We start from the raw sequence: 18181 nt of genomic DNA on the forward strand, positions 1-18181 counted from the left end.
TTAAGTTCGGCAAGTTTTGAAAATGGGCGCCTATTTTTGAAGAGTTCCTATTTAAGATTTCAAAAATTGCTGCCCTCCGAGGTCGAGTTTGGTAGCAGATAGCTTTGCCTAGTTTTCCTTTCTAGATCCGATTTATAACTTCTCGAAATATTTGACTGTTTCTAAATTTATTTATTTTTTTGCACTCTGTTTAAGATAGACATATAAATCGAATATTTTTGTACACTCTCAGAATCGAACAGTATGTTCGAATTCGCTGCAACCTTAATAAAATGTCAAACCGAACGATATTTCCGTTCAAATTGAATCATACACTCTAAAAACTGTACCTCTTAAATAAAAGGCACAAGCTAAATGTACCCTTTATTTTCTCACGTTAGAGGCACATAACTAATGTGCCTTTAAAAATGAGAGGCACCACAAGAAATGAAAGGCACCAAAGCAAACGCGAGTCAATGCGCGGTACGAAAGGATTTTACCGGTTCCCTGTGCCTCTCAAATGGGCTTCCCTTTTTTTTCTTCGGTACGATGTAACGGAGAAGAAGCGCATGCGCACATCAATGAAATACTTTATGACGAAATACAAATAATAAAAGCAGACGATAAAATTAGAACACCAGAAAGTTGTTGATTTTTTAGAATTAGTTTTGTGTGGAATTTGAGTTTGCATATTACCCGTTACGGGTTTATCTAGTTTGTTTTATGATATTTTATCTACCCCGTTATGGGTGAGTTTTCATATATCCCGCTACGGGCACTTTTTCTAGTTTCCTTTATAAGATTTAACTATCCCGTTACGGGTACTTTATATTTGTTATTGTATTTGTTGTGGTGTGAAATAAATGTTTCTATAAAAAAACTGAACAGTTCTTTAATATAGCTTGATACGCTAAAGCTATGTATTAATTGGTGGCAGCGGTGGGATCCGTTCCAGAAATGTTTTATTAAGTTTTTGAAAGAATTGGTGACAAATATTATTGTTATTAAGGATTTCCTACTTTAGAAAAAATTAGTGAATAAGATATTTAAAATTGATGCCAAGAAGTGTGGAATTCGACGGTACTTCGAACTCTTTGAACAGAAAGCGAAGAGATTTAGTGTGAATTTCGATCTTTGGTTTTCGTGTGCTTTACAGCTTATTCCTGCTGAAAGGTCAGAAATTTATGATGATAATTATTATTACTTTAAAGAAAATCTCATTGCCAATTTTCAGTATGATCCACAAGGTATTCCGTGTAATAACGATCGCCAGAAAGAACATTTCAATGAGAAATGGAATTCGCCAAGTATTGTGAAGAAATTTAGATCTGAACGTGAATGTTTCTATTGTGGTGAAATAGGACATTTTAAGAAATACTGTAGACATCGAAATTCGGATTATAGAAAAGAGAATTATATCCGACTGTTGTAATCAAGTTTAAGCACGAAAGTAATTTTTATTTTAATAATATTTATAAAACAAATGCATGTTTAATGATTGGGGCAAAAATGCAGAATTGTACGTTTTTTAAAATACAATAAAAAAAAATTCTGAAACAAGCTTTCCAAAAAAATTGCAGAAGGCTTTTCATATATTCTGAGCTCAAATAAAATCATCAATTAAATAATATTAAGTACAGGTAGTTCTAAAAAAATTGAAGGCTAATGTTCCCAAAATGGGAATGATGGCGCCTAACTGGTTAATATGTTTCGCCAAAATCTGGATTTTAAAAAAATTCATTTCAATGGAAAGAAATCTTTTATTTTACACTTGTTAAGTCATTTGTTTAAGCATATTTCATGTTATAAAATATCCAAGTTGTCAAAATCTACATCTATCATTTTAAAATATTCTATGTTTTTCCATATTTGTGCAACTGTATACATCATATTGCAACTGTTACTAAAATATGTAAAATTGTTCTTTATGTGTGAAAATAAAAGATATAGATTTCATGATATTTAGTGTTTAATTTTTGATCCTCATGAAACTATTTTATGAAATCTCTAAATATTTAAAAAATATCTAAATTTATAATAAATTTCCATTTTGAGGATGCTTTTTGGAAAAGAAAAAAAAAATCCATGAATTATACTGACTTGGCTTAACAGAAATAAATATTATCTTTTTGTACCTATATCTGATTAGAAAAGCATCATTGTAGTTGTTGAAGTATCATTAAACGCTACATAATTAAAGAAATGGTATAAATTTACATATTTTATAATTGTCTATGAAAAAGCCTTAGATGGAATCCTTTGAAATGATCACTTTCAAGTGGCCAATATTCAAAGAATTGAGAAATATTTTTCATTAAGAATTATTATAATTAATATCTTGGTAATAATGTAAACCAAACAGAAAGTCCCTTTTTATATAAAGTGCTAGCAAATTACAAATAGGTAAAAAAAAAATGTGTTCAAATCTGGTAAATAACAGGTTTTGGTACCACTAAATGCTTGTTTCAATGAGCGGTACATAAAAGCAAAATCTAAGGTACAATGTACCTTCCAAGTTAAGAGGTACATCTGATTTTGCCTCTGAAATCAGAGGTACATTGTGCCTTTCATTTTTAAAGGTACGTTGTGCCCTTAAAATTCAGAGGCACAAACAATCCAAATGTGTCTCTGAAATCAGAGGTACATTGTGCCTTTCATTTTTAAAGGTACGTTGTGCCCTTAAAATTCAGAGGCACAAATGATTCAAATGTGCCTCTGAAATCAGAGGTACAGTTTTTAGAGTGTAGCATTGAGTAATCGAGGTTAAGGAATAAGAGAGTATGGCTAAATTTTGCACCATGTTAACGTTGCATCAAATTCAGACAATATTATGGTCCAACAAGTTCCAAAATGTATTAACTTTACATCATAAAAAAATTTGAGTCTGTAGAACAATATTATCGCTTGAATTTACTGTAACTCTTAAATGGTGCTAATTTGAATCAGATCATCTTACGTCTTGAGCATGAATACTCAATGGTTGAACTTGCATGGAACCATGGTTCAATTTGACACCTTATTAATGTTGCTGTAAATTTGCACTGTATTATTGTTAAATGTATCGATGTTGTGGTAAAACAATAAATCTTTTTTTGGTATCACATTTTACGAATGAAAACGAGAATAAATGCACTTTTCTTAACAAGAAGCATAAATTAATAGAGAATTTGTAGTTTCTTTGTTAAATGGCTCAAAAACCAAAGTATTGCGTATAATAGTTGAAAAAATCTATCAAACGTTAAATACGGTGCATAATTGATGACACCTGAATGAGGTTTTAAATTGAGCCATGACTCAATTTAAGATCTAATTAAGGTTGAAGTTATTTCGCAGCTTATTATGGTTCAATGTATCAATATTGTGGTACGACGATAAACCGATTTTTTTTTTAGTATCGCGTTTAAGGAATGAAAAGAAAAACAAAATGAATTACGATTGAAAAATAAAACAAAAATTTCTTAACAAGAATTTTAAAATAATATAAAGTTTGTAGCTTTCTCTGTAAATGGCTCAAAAAATAAAGTTATTTATAATTAGTGAAAAATGGGTTACACTTAAACGTTATACGTTATATAAACTTATTTACGTTAAACTTATTATACATAATTGATGACATCTGAATGAGTTTTAAATCTAGCCTAGGCTCAATTGTATGCATGTATTCATATATGGCTCAATTGTACGGCTAATAAAAAAGATATGCATTGCATAACAAATTTTATAGTAATCTTAATTAAACTTGAAAAAATATTTTCACAAAAAAAAAAAAATTCGAACACACGTTTTAAAATGATGTCTTTTGAAAACATGATAAGCTAACACATTTTATAGACTTAATATAATTTCTGCAAAACATCCAGTTATTTTATTTAGTTTCACACAAATTTCTTTTCAAAGCAGGAAAATATGTATTTTTATTCAAATAAAAAGATTTAATAACGTCATTTATTTTCACATGACTCTAAAATAACTGTAGATTATATATTGCGGCAATGTTTTTATTTCAAAGTATTTTGTTATCACTTCGAAGCTATTATTTCATTGAAACGAAATATTAATTTGCTGATTAAGATGCTTCTAAAACTTTAATAGAGTCATTAAGTCTTCATCATGTTGTTTTACGCACAACCAAAATGTTTACAAATAAAGTCAACGATGCCATGTCTATTTTAATGATCTTAAATGCGCTAAATAAAAACATTTTTTTTTAAAGAAATTAAATTGAGACGTATTATATATCTTGATTTATTTTTTGTGATTATTTCCGGCAAAATTGAGAAAAAAAAAGAAATTCTATTTAGGCTATGCTTGAGCGATCACCACTAAAACGAGAGATAAAATTTCAGAATTTTCTTTGATCTGAGAAGAATTCAAAAGAGCAAAGGATAAAAAAATATTCATTACTACTTTTACTTTCTAAATTTCTTTACTTTTGAAAGGCATAAATTTTATTTTTAATTAAAAATTTTTTCTCTTTTCAGACAAATATCCGCTTGACAGTTAAATTGTTGATCTCTAAAATTTAAATTTACCGTGAGAAAATTCTTGTCACGCCTTTTTCTTGTATTTTTTCTTCATTAGCTACTGTATGTCAGCAAGCTATAATATTTGCGGTATATTAACTCTCATAAACTTACAGAAACTGCAAGAAAAAATGCCTCAAAGTGAAAAGCATTCAAAAAGTCTGCAATCTTTCTCTATTGTGGCTTACGTCTCTAGTGATACGAAATAAAATTACAATCAAGATGATGATAGTTTAGAACTTGAGTGGAAAATAATTTGCTCGGAAACATTATTTTTGAATGCATTTTTATAGATTTTTATGGCACGCCTTGGCGTAATTTCAGAAGTTAAGACTGATTACTTAACACTATTGAATATTAAAGTATTGCCTACAATTTTCACTATATCTCTCTGGTTGTTTACGTTCTATTTATTTTTGCAAGCTAACTTCGACCCTAGAATTTACAGAGTCGCATAAAAAATTTGAATTATATTTTTAGAAATTAATAGTTGTGTGAAATTCTATTTGAAGAATTTTTACGTTAGTAAAAGTACATAATGTACTAGATTTTTTTTCTCTCCCTGTTCTGATGAAAATGCTTTGATAAGATTTAAAATTTACCCATATCATTTCATTTAATGGCTGTTATTATTTTTTAAAGTTCAGTTTAATGATTTACTTAACACTTTAAAAACTTGTTTTTGAAGTAAATATTTTTCGGTTAAAATATTCCATAATACGATAGTCAATAATTTAAATCTTTTTTATCTTTCTAAATATTATAGAAACTCAAGAAATTGCTCAGTTATTACTCAAATACCAAAATTCATGCAGCCCCTTTAAAAATAATTTGATTCAGATTTTCTTAAAAAAAATTCTCAAAAAATCTGAAATCATTTGGTCTACTTTTGAAACTTTTAGTTGTCAACAGATTTCTAATTATTTACAGATTTTATTTTCCGAAGAGAAATTATAAAAAACTTTTAGAATGAATTATCAGACCTTTTTGCGAAATATAGATTTGAAAAGCAAGACAAAGACTCTCAAATTTTATACAGAACTCATTATATTTTGAAATCAAAAATAAACCACTAATTGGCGATAAAAACGCATGATGGAAAGATTAAACATCTTAAAAGAAAGTCTTTAAAATAACTGAGAAATGTCTACAAAAAAAGTAGTAGATATTTAAAAGAAAAAACATAATTATCAAAACAACATAAGATTTCTGTAAAGAAAAAACTTTTTAATTAATGGAAAGCTGCAATTGAATGCTACAATTAATTTAATTAATTACTACTTAATATGACTTTTACAGGAATTCAGACGACATACTTATCAAAAGATTTGATTTTCCGTTATTTTAATACTTAAAACTCGGTATGGATGATGTTGCAATAAAAGGAAATACAGTCACCTTTACATTGAAAGAAGAATTGGTTTAAAAGTAAATCATATTAGTTTGAGTCATAATACCGCTGAAATTTGCTAAAAACTTAATACAGTATTAAATTTAAATGTATTTACAGTCAAATTGAATCATAAAAGTTCTTCCATAGTCTTCTACAAACAAACTTTTATCGGGAAATTTCTCTTTCAAAACAAAATTCAAGTGAACAGTCACGCAAAAAATTTAGAAAATCAAAGTAATGAAATTTTACAATTTTTAATTAATAAATAATTGTTGTATTGCACAAAGAAAAAAACATGAACAAAAACTACCCGAATATGGTAAAAGATACCGTGTTTCTGTTTTTATGGGAACATCAAAAGCAATTTTATGGTTTTATAATATGTGACGAAATTTGGCAAATGTGGTAAAATTCGATAATTTCATCAAGACACCCTTAGAGTCTAACGTAAAAACTATTCCTTCTGTTAAATTTACATTTCACTTTCGCATTTTTTATTAAATGTGGGGAAATAAGAATTATATTTTTGAAAACCAACATTTCCGGGAAACCGCTACCATATGAACGGAAAAATTACTAACTCAGTGGTTTAAATATTGTGTAATTCGGTTTTATTAACCACAATTATAGTTTTTTTTACCAGAAATTACCATATAGTCATTATCATATAGCCCGGTAATTTTACCAGAATTTTTTTTTTCTGTGCAATGACTGAAAATTTTTTGGAATTCTTTTCGAAATATATCTTAAATAGCTCTGTAACTCCAAATTTTCTTTTATAAAAATATTTTGTAATATAATATTAAATATTGTGAAATAAAAGGAAAAAAATGCAATCATACTTGAAAAAAGGTGAGCTGCCTCAGGTCGTAGAAAACATCATAAATATTGGTTACTTAGACCGAAGTTTTCAAGTTTCTTTTTTTTTAAATTGGCGAAAAAATATGATAGTTATTGTTAGACATAAATACGTAGGCTTGTGGGAAAAATATGCTAAATTTGAGTATTGAGTATAGTAAAGTGCGGCGAGCTCTCTGCTTATCGTTTATAGCTCTGCGTTTCAATAGGTAAGGCTTAATTTCGCCTATCAAGATTTCTATGAGCTCTGAGGCTCTTCTTTAAATTCAGCAAGCTTCCACCGAGTCCAACAGGGAACTCCTGCTAAATTTGATTGATTTATTGGTTTATTGAAAATTACATACATTTGCTGACTTGTGTGCTCAATATAGGCTTATAAGTCATTGTCAAGTAGAAAATACAGATAGAACAATTCAGAGAAAGACATCACAAAGAATACATCCAGGGTTACGGCGGGATTCGAACCCGCTACCTCCACGCTTAACAGAGCGTTTGGACCAGTGATACCGCTCGGCCAGGGAGGCCCCGCTAAATTTGATATCCATTTGTTTCTTTACCTACAACAGTCATGGTTATGGTTTATGATATTTATAACAATATTTATGCTAGAGTGGAGGTAGTGGGTTCAAATCCCACCGTAATCCTGGATTTATCTTCTCAAACTTATGCTATCAGTTCTTAAACTCGAAAAGGAAACATACTTTGTAATGAGGACATAACCCTGGATATATGTGTGTAAATTTATTTATTCTAGTGTATAATTTTATTATTACAACACAAATTTATTTATTATAAATAGACATATAGATTTGTGTAGGTAGGTACTTTATTTACATCCCACTAGATCACTGACAGTGGTCAGTGAGCAGGTGGGTGAGCAGTTTGATCAACCTACGAAGGTACTAATGGGGCGCTGCACTTTTCCTCGATAAACTGCTCTACCGTAAAGTGCTCGACTTCACGCGCAGTTTTTCGGTCTACCAAAGTGGAAGGGGGCTTCCCATTCTTCTGGAGAGAATCAATATTGTGATTGTATATCTTCAGATCTGCCGGCCAGGTGGCCGAGCGGTCAGCGTGCCTGACTGTGAAGCCAATGGTTGCGGGTTCGAATCCCGCTCAGGGCATGGATGTTTCTCTCTGTGTGTGTTCTCTATTGTGTGATGTGTGAATGTGGCCCACCCTATAAACGGGTATGTGGCAGTGTGGCGTGGGTAATGTTGCTCGCCTCCGTGACTTAGGTTCACAGGTGCCCACTGGGTAACGTTAAATGAGTAACAACTCCGGCATCTTCCTAGGCCAAGAACGAAAGTTCAGGCCTGCCGTTAAAAAAAATATATATACAATATATATATATCTTCAGATCTTTCTCAGTAATGTTTCGAAGACCGTCGCCAATAATTCATTGTGCAGCTCTAATGCAACGTGAAGTACTACTACTATAAAAAGCACGCCTAAACTTTATAGCATATATATAACATTATGTATGCAATATTCATCTTATATGTCATATATGTAACATTATCATATGTCACATATACATCATATATATAACATCATGTTCTATTAGCATTTCACTGACTTATAATACTGTTGCTATATGTCAAAAGTTAAATATCACACTTTTTTATACTATAGAACAATTGTTTCGTGTTATACATGGACTACCTATTCACTTAATTATAAACACTCAATATTTTTGAGGTGGGCACGATTTAAGGAGCAGGTGGTATAAATTGAGCAACCGGTTTCCTCGATCGTACGAGAACTGTTGATTTTTAGTATTAACTATACAAATATTATTATCATAAAAATAATTTAGGTAGCTTAATAACTGTATTTTAAAAGTGGTACAACTTAAGTAACTTTTTTCAACGTACTAAAAGAAGCAGCCAAGCAACATTTCCTAGATGATAAAAAAAGCCTCAATTTAGTAGTCCAACGTATCAAACATAAACTGCGCAGTGGGATTTTAAAAAAAAAGATGTCAAAACTTTACGGCTACCTAACTGTGTTGTGGAGAGAGAATAAGAAAGATGTGGAGGGAGGAACCGGGTTCGAATCCCAGTCGGTACGAATTCCCCATCCGGCTTGCACCGACCTCAGTGCTGATGTGAAATATCCTCAGTGGTAGACGGATCAAGGGGGTGGAGTCCCCATGCCATCTGGCTAACCGTGGGAGGTCCTCGTGGTCTTTCTCTCTATGTAACGCAAATGCGGGTAGCTCCATCAAAAAGTCCTCCACGAAGGCAAATTTCTCCTAATACTCGATCCAGTAGTTCCCTTGTCTTCTGGGTTGGGATCAAAATTACAAGGCTACAGAGTTGAACATTAGTAGTCGTAAACCCATAAAATTGGGTCAGCTGTTCAACGACGGTTATAAAAAAAAAAATTCATACGGAGGAGTCGTGGTGGCTCAGGTGATAGAGCGTTCGCCTTCCAATGAGGTAAGCAGGGTTCGAATCCCACCGATGGCTGGTCGATACGAATCCGCATCCGGCTTCCACAGTGCTGACGTGAAATATTCTCAGTGGTAGACGGATCATGGGTTACAGTCCCTTTGCCGTCAGGGTAATCGAGGGAGGTTCTCGTGGTCTTCCTCTTTATGTAACGCAAATGCGGGTCAGCTCCATCAAAAAATCCTCCGAGAAAGCAAATTTCCCCCAATACTTGATCCATCCAGGAGTTCTCTTGTCTTCCGGATTGGGTTCAAAAAAACAAGTCTACGGAGCTAAACATTAGTAGCAGTAAACCTAAAAATTGGGTCGACTGTTCAATGACGGTTATAAAATAAAATAAAATAAAATCCGTACAGAGGCCTTCTCTCTTTTAGGAGGTGTTGGGTCAAACTGGTCCAAGTAACTCATTTTTGTAACTCAAATGTATCGTTAACAATCAAATCAAAATAAAAGATTCAAAGCTTAAATGAATTAACTATATACTAACTAATACTATTAAATTCACAATTGCTTATAAAAATAATTTTACATTTAAAAAAATTATTACATTTCATGGCCCAGAATATGCCTGGGATATATATGTCCCTATAATAGCTTTAACATTAATGAATAAAAAAATATATATAAGCGCATGCTTGATATAAATACATTTAAACTGTTGCATAAGCCTGTTTTGTTTGTATTTGCTTTAACCTGCATTTATTAGTGTTGACAAATACTACAATTATACAACTGCGTGCAACACTGTTTTTCGTTCTATTGTTTTCAGGTGTATTAACTTAATCTCTCAACCATAAAGGTTAACTATATTTAGTAGAACGATTCATTGTTTGTCAATAGCATTTACAGCGAATGAAAAATTGCCTGTCAACAGCCGCGACATGTGATATTCAAATGATTTCAAATTCGAAGATCTCGCTCCCACTTCATTTCACTTCAAGAATCACTGCCAAAGATTTTCACCAAGAGATAATAAAAAGAAAACAGTTCACACGAAAAACACATTTGGTTTGTACGCAGAAGTAAAAGATCATTTACCTCTTATTCGAGATGTTAAAAACAAGGTTATGTTTATCGCACTACTCTGCATGCGAAATGTCGTTTGCCACATACCAGTGCGAAACTTTTTGCATTTTCTTTTTCTATTCTCTTTTTCAAAAGAGAAGAATTTTAAAATCTATTTTAATCGCTTGACAACTTCGCTTTCTTCTTTTTGCAGAGTACATTGATGGGCATTTAAATATTTAAAGTAGAAAGGTAGCGTTAAATTTAGCAAACATAGCAGTTGTGATTGATCAAGTAGTCCAATATTTGTTTGGGTTTTTTTTGTGTGTTGAATGTGAATCATTGTTTGGAATGATTAGAATCGCGGTGGAATAAATATTTAATTCCAATTTCCACTCTAATTCGAATCAGAAATGTTAGACTAATTTGATTTGAACCGGTGATGCGCTGATTTCCTGATTCAATTGGTTCTATTGATTGCAATATTTGATTAAGGCTATTATTATCTATTAATTCAAGAATACGAATTATTAACTTGAATCCATTGATTTAAATCATTTAGTCTGGTTATGTTAAAGATACAAAATGGGTAACTGGTTAAGCATTCAATTACTGATCAAATCATCCTAGTGATCTGATTAATTTGATTTAATGCTGAAAGCTGGTGACAAAGTGTGAAATAGCTGACGATTTCATCCATTGCATCGTGTGAAATAATTAAGGAATGTGTTAGTTAATTAATTATTCCACACATAGAAGGCATTCTGTGGAATTCCAAATGGCAAATCGCCCCAGTATGAAATGCTCCAGGCATTCTATTAAATGCCTTATCGCATAGGTATTCAATAGAATGTTGGTGCTTCAAATATTGTCAATAATATATGATAGACCTTTAATGGAAGCCTTCCCTCCAAATAACACTTGTGAACAATTGCTTTAACATGACCTTTTATTTCATACTTTGGCTAAAGGGTATTTATCATTTTATAGATTGTCCCAGTACTATGCAAAATGCTTAACCAGTTACCTATTTTAGACGCACTGTTACGCAGTGTAATTTTTTGTTTATCCTGTTTTTGACGTATTATTGCGTACCAGTTTTCTCCTTGTATTCCTCTTTTTTTTACGTATTATTTTGTTTCTTACGCTGCAAAAAACTATTTCAATATACCCAGTGTAAGTGTCTCATTACGCACAGAATCAAAGTCAGCTCCTGGGACAGTAAAGCACCGAGATCTTTAACAACGCAGCTGTTATCATTTATTTTATTCAGTAGCACTAAAATTTATAACAACAGAATATGATATAAGAGTCAATAAAGTTATTTCTACTATATAATACAAAGGTAGTAGAATGCTTAATTTAGTATGCATATGTTACGGTTAAAGTAATAAATCCGGTTAATATTAATACTAACCAGTCAACAGTAATAATAACCGCTTCTTTTGGTCAAAGTGAGAAATAAAAGGGGGAGATTTCCATCTCGTGAATTTGTGGCAGAATAATCAACAGGTCTTGGCAACTTCCGGGCAGCGGCCCGCGAGAAACTAAGAAAAAAACCTCACAGAAAGGGACCAACTTGATGGGTATAACTCGTAACCCCCCCCCCCCCTCCTCCGGGCAAAACATCTACTTTTTTTTTTCTTTCTGATTTTTCCAATTTAAAATCAATTTGTTGCCTTGGCGATTATAGTAGGTGTGGCAGATTACGATATGGAAATATCCACCACTAAAAACGCGAAAGAATGATACTGACCAAACTTCATTGGTTATTATATAACCAGTTAAATGTGATAAATTTGCTTAAATTATTCACTTTCCCTATTATTAAAGCGGGTTCCCTATTATTAATGCGGTTATTATTAATGCAGTTAGTATTAATAATAACCGACTATTCAAATTGATCGTAACACATATATACAATAGTATTTCTAAAAATAAAATTAGTTTGTTAATCAAAAGTACACACATCAAAGAAAAATGTTAATATGAACTCGTAAATGTTTATTTTTTATTTTTATTTCCAATGAGCTGCACAATCGGTCTTGCCGATGAGCAGACCTAGTGCGTTCTCCAGAGGTGGTATCTACTCTTTCAGGACCACCACAATGGGTGAGATACCGTTGGTCATGTTAATTTGGACGTCTAGTTTTTTCCACACTATATGGCAGCACCGAGACTCTATTTGGATGCTAAAGAACTCGTAAATGTTAATATGAACTATAAAATTATTTAATAAAGGTGACAGATTTGTGTAAATCTTATGAGTATAACGTAACTATCTTTATTATACAACCAAAACTATGCATACGTTTTATAACAGTTTACTTCTGTTTCTGTGGAATGTTCAGCATCAGGAAAGGAGTAAACCTGCTCCCGCATTCTTCTGCTCGATTTTAAACAAATTACCGTTACTGTATGACGATTTTTCCTTACATACAGTGCGTGAAAGAAAAAAACAGAATATCCCAAATAACTTTTGATCGGATCTTTACGGGTGACAAAGGGATGGCTTTAAATATGGTAATTAATTAGGGCAGACGATATTTCAAGTCAAAAAGAAACAAACACAAAAACGTTCTTCCCTGAATAAACATACCTTTTTTTCGACAGATTCGGATTTTTTGTCTTCCAAACTATAGGGAGTAGCCGAAATTTGGGAAACATGGTGTACTTTTGAACACCTTGATGTTAATTTTACTTTTTGCGTATTTCATTATTAAAATTGTATTCCCTAAAATAATTTAAAAAATTTTATATCTTACAATTTAAATTTTTTCGACTATTAATGTATAAAATAATAAATATTTACTTAAAATTATCTTTGGATAAACGAATTTTATTATTGATTCAAAAAAATTTAAATTCGCTTAAAAAGTTCTTGAGATATCGTGTAATACGCAAAAAATAAAATTAGTATTATGGAGACCAAATTTTTTACTGCTAACCCATGATCCGTCTACCACTGAGGATATGCACTGTAGTCGGTGCTAGCCGGGTGCGGAATTCGAATTGACCAGCTACTGCTGGGATCGAAGCCTGGTCACCTCATTGGGAAGCGAGCGCTCTATCCCCTGAGCCATCACGACTCGCACTAATTAATTTTATTTTATATTTTATGACCTCGCTGAACAGCCGACCCAATTTCATGGGTTTACGACTACTAATGTTCAACTCCGTAGCCTTGTGATTTTGAACCAATCCAGAAGAAGAGGAAACTCCTGGATCAGTACCCCCAGAGGTATTCATTTGTTATGGGAACAAGGAGGACTTTGAGACTCGACAGATTTAACGTGCATCAGTCTCCATTTACTACAAGGGGAGTCTTCGTCCGGCGAGGATCGAACCCACGACCTCTTGGACATAGGTCCAATGCCCTACCGACCAGGCTATTCCGGTCCGCACTAACTAATTGGCACACTTGAGGCCACCTTCTCGAACCATTACGATAGAGTCTAAAAACGTAAAGTTATTAATGTTGGTCAGTTTTTTTTTTGTTTTTTTTTTTTTTTTTGCGCACTGTAGGTCAAATTTTGCAAAAATAATTCCTGAATGGAGTAAATGCATTTGAGCTTGGTGTAAGCTTTCTAATTTTTGGTTTTAAATTTAACTACACCCTTTAAAGTTTATATGAATTCTCGATTCGGTATTACCTTGACCTTGAAATAACACACAATTTTTTGGCGAATTTGGATAGGTACTTACTACACCACAGTTTTTGCAGTCTGTGCCTTACCTGCATGCTATAGCATAGCAGAGAGTGCCTGTATGATTAAGATAGATTGAAAATAAACTAAGAATAAATCAGGTGAGGAGTTCAGTAAAGTATAAGTTAATTCCCATATGTTATACTTGTCCAGAAAATATCAGATATTTTATAAAATATCAAGATTTTTTTACAGAATGTATTCGTTTCATACTTTTCCGGTAAATACATAATAGACCTCCTTATCGGTTGTCATTCATTATTTTTCCAAAATAACACTCGTGCACGTCTTTTAAATAATAGCTTTATCATGAAATTTTTTCGTGATTTCCATATAGAGGATTTGTCATTTTAAGAAATTATTATGTATTATACATATATAATGCTAATGGCGGGGATAGCCTGGTTGGTAAGGCACTGGGCCCATGCCCAAGAGATAGTGGGTTCGATCCCCGCCGGACGAAGACTCCCTGCGTAGAAAATGGTGACTGATGCACGTTAAATCAGTCGAGTCACAAAGTCCTCCATGTTCCCTTAACAAATTAAACCTCTGAGGGTATTGATCGAGGAGTATCCTTGTCTTCTGGATTTCAAAATTACAAAGCTGCTTAGCTGAACATCAGTAGTCGTAAACCCAAAATCGGGTCGGCTGTTCAACGACTGTTATAATTATAATATTTATATACAATACTAGAGCCACAATGGCTCAAAGGATAGAGTTATCTCCTTCCAATGAGGTGAACTGGGTTTGAATCTCAGCGATGACTGGTCGATACGAATTCCGCATCCGGCTTGCATTGACCTCAGTGCTGATGTGAAATATCCTCAGTGGTAGACGGATCAAGGGGGTAGAGTCCCCTTGCAATCTGGCTAACCGTGGGTGGTTCTCATGGTTTTCCTCTCCTGTAACCCGAATTCGGGTTAGTTCCATCAAAAAGTCTTCCACGAAGGCAAATTTCTCCCAATACTTGATCCAGTAGTTCCCTTGTCTTCTGGATTGGGTTCAAAATTACAAGGCTTGGGAGATTAGTAATCGCAAACCCAAAAATTGGGTAGGATGCTCAACGACGGTTATGAAATAAAATATATACAATGCTATGTATAGAAAAATTCTCATTTTTCATACTTTGCCTAAAAATGTCAGGTATTTTATGAAATATTTAGGCGTTCTATCGCATGCAGGCGTTTCGTATATTGCCGGCAAATATGTAATAGACCTTTAAAATGGTAGTTTTTCATTATTTTTCTAAAAAGAGCATCTTTTAAATTATACAATCCTGAAATATTTTTGTTTTTTTAAGCCTTACGAAAACGATTTTTTTAAAAGAATTCTTTCGACACATTAAAAATAATATATAAAATGAGAGAGTTTCAATATCTAAGTGCATTTTAAATTTTTATGTTTTCAAATACACGTGAGTGAATAAAATTTCTAAGTAGATTCTTGACCTTTGAACCATGCATGCGAAGCAAAATATCGAATAGATGAAACCAACAATGGTAAAATATGATCAACGTTTATGTATCCAATTTAAAATGTTATGATTTAATTTTGCGAGATTTAACATTCAATACAATTTACCATCAAATTTTAAAAACATTTTCATTTTAGTAGCAAATATAATGGCGTTTCTCTAAATAATTTCAACATATTTTGATCCATTTTTCTGTAGATTCTAGCTCACTTGTTTTAAAGTAAATGAAATACTTGTTTTTCTTCTATTTGACAAACTTTTTTCAATTTAAGTTAAATTAAATCGTACGCAAACACAAATATAAAAGTTCTCTGAGACTTAGCGTAAAGTAATAGTTCTGAATCTACTTAGGAAAACTCATTTTCATAAGCGTGTAGGTTATTTTTACAAGCGAATCCATTTCCTGGTTGTTATTAGGTTTTTGATCTCCGATATTTTGAGAAATGAACTATTATTATTTTAATCTATCTTATGTTTTAGAAGTGGTTTGGTCCGCTGAACGTTTTATATATATATATATATATATATATATATATATATATATATATATATATATATATATATATATATATATATATATATATATATATATATATATATATATATATATATATATATATATATATATATATATATATATATATATATATATATATATATATATATATATATATATATATATATATATATATATATATATATTTCAGACTATTACTGCATCAAATAATAAAAGAAGTGTAAACTTATTGAGTTTCATAACGATGTGCGCAAAAAGTTTTAAAAATTCGCACGATTTCACACAACATACGAAAAAAGTTTAATTAGCGTTAAATGAACCTGATTTCCTTCTCTTGCATCTACAATTTCCGAATTCGTCAAAAAAAAATGTATGCTTATTCAGAAAAGTAATGTTTTTGTGTCTGATAGTGTAAAACATAATTGGATACTTGCAACTCCAGAGGAAGTGAAGTGATTATCCCTAATCATGTGATTTATATCAGGTTTAATTTGACACCTGTGAGAGGCGTCCCACTTGTATGTCAAACCTGATTAGCCTCTGAATCGACAAATGCTATGATTTACCTATTGTTCCCATAACAAATCAGTACCTCTGGGGGTACTGGATAGGAGATCGATCGTTCTCTGATTCAGGTCAAAATTACGATCTGTGGATGAATGAATGGGTCCACCCTATAAACGGGTGCGACGTATGGTCTGGCAGAAGTCGAATTCATGGCCATAGATGGCACCACTGAGAAAGAAGAAACGCGCACTCTGCCTTAAATTTGCTCGGTTTCACCAAGCAGTCTTGCCCGTGTGGCAAGTGACATTAGAAACAACGACAACAACACCTATGAAGACGTCACTTGAAAGTATCCAATTGACTGTTAGAGCTCTAGTTAGCACATTTGAAGCTTACCTCTTGAAACATTAATTTGATAGTTAGTACGTAAAAGTTAAATAGCCAAAGTAAAAGTAATTTTGGATGTTTTTTTTTCTTCTTCTTACTGCATATACATTCCAATACTGCTTTAAAATTACTGATAAACATGAACCCGTTAAAACTTATTCACAACTTCTAAAAGTGTTATTTACTAGTAAACTTGAAATTAGAGAAAAAAAACAAATTATTAATATAATTTCACTAATACTCTATTTTAATCGGTGGTTATGAAATAAAATACCGTCTTGTTGTTATGTAATATTGTAGCATAAGTATTGAGTTATACATCTGTAACTTGTAGCATTAAGAAACTCTACTTCAGTCAAGCTGTAAGTGATTTTATTTCGAACAAAGGAGAATTTCCGATTTTAAAATTTTGAGTTCAACAAGGCTTGAAACTGAAAGTTTATAGATTCAGGAACAATACGAGATTATTTAAAAAATTTACAATACTAGATACTTTCGATTCATAAAAACTATGATTTATAAGCTTGTTTTAAGTTTAAACTTGATCTAAAATCTAAAAACAAAGCATTTTATGAATAGAATATGTATAAGCTGAAATTTTGTAGAACGTCATAAAAAAACAAAATGCTATGTTGTTGAGCCTGAAAAAGTTATTGTAAGAATATAAAATCGATTGCGATAAAAAAACATTTTGTGTTTTCTCCATTTTATGATGTGATGAAACATTATCGTTTGTATGAGCTCATAAAGTTAAATTATGAGGACCTTAGAATTTAGTCAACTCAGCTTGAACATTATACATGCACCATTATCTAAGGCTTAGATAATGGTGCATGTATAATGTATAATACTTAGATTCTAAGCACACTTTTTTTGGATATTTTTTTGAACTTCTTCAATTAGGTTATACCAGGTATTCTACAGACGATTGACTGTTTGAAAAATGCCTGTGTTTTTCATTGTAAACCAGATTATTTATTTTAAAATTAATTATAAAGTTTTTCAATAGATAGCGTGGACTGCTTCCTTTTAGTGTTGCTAGACGGATCTGCTGCGTGAAGTGCAAAGGAAACTGTGAAATATTATTCATTCATGAGGTATAAACATACTCGATAGTTTCTGATTTAATTTAGGTGTGAGCTAATATATTCAAGCAGATGAAATAAAATATTGATGAAATAAAATTTTTAAACTATATTTATTTTTGTATTTATCTAATTTTCATTGTTTATTTACTAATTTATTCCAAGCTAGTTTATTTTTCGCGATCGCAACGCTCGAGTACGCCATCTAGCGGGAGACTGAAAATATCGGTCATTAGTTCCCACAAAGCCATTGGCAATGACGGACGCCATTTGATTAGCAGCAAATAAGA

Source organism: Parasteatoda tepidariorum, chromosome 9 (genome assembly GCF_982258835.1).
Source record: "Parasteatoda tepidariorum strain Cologne lab strain chromosome 9, Ptep-v5.0, whole genome shotgun sequence".
In the NCBI taxonomy this organism is placed as follows: domain Eukaryota; kingdom Metazoa; phylum Arthropoda; class Arachnida; order Araneae; family Theridiidae; genus Parasteatoda; species Parasteatoda tepidariorum.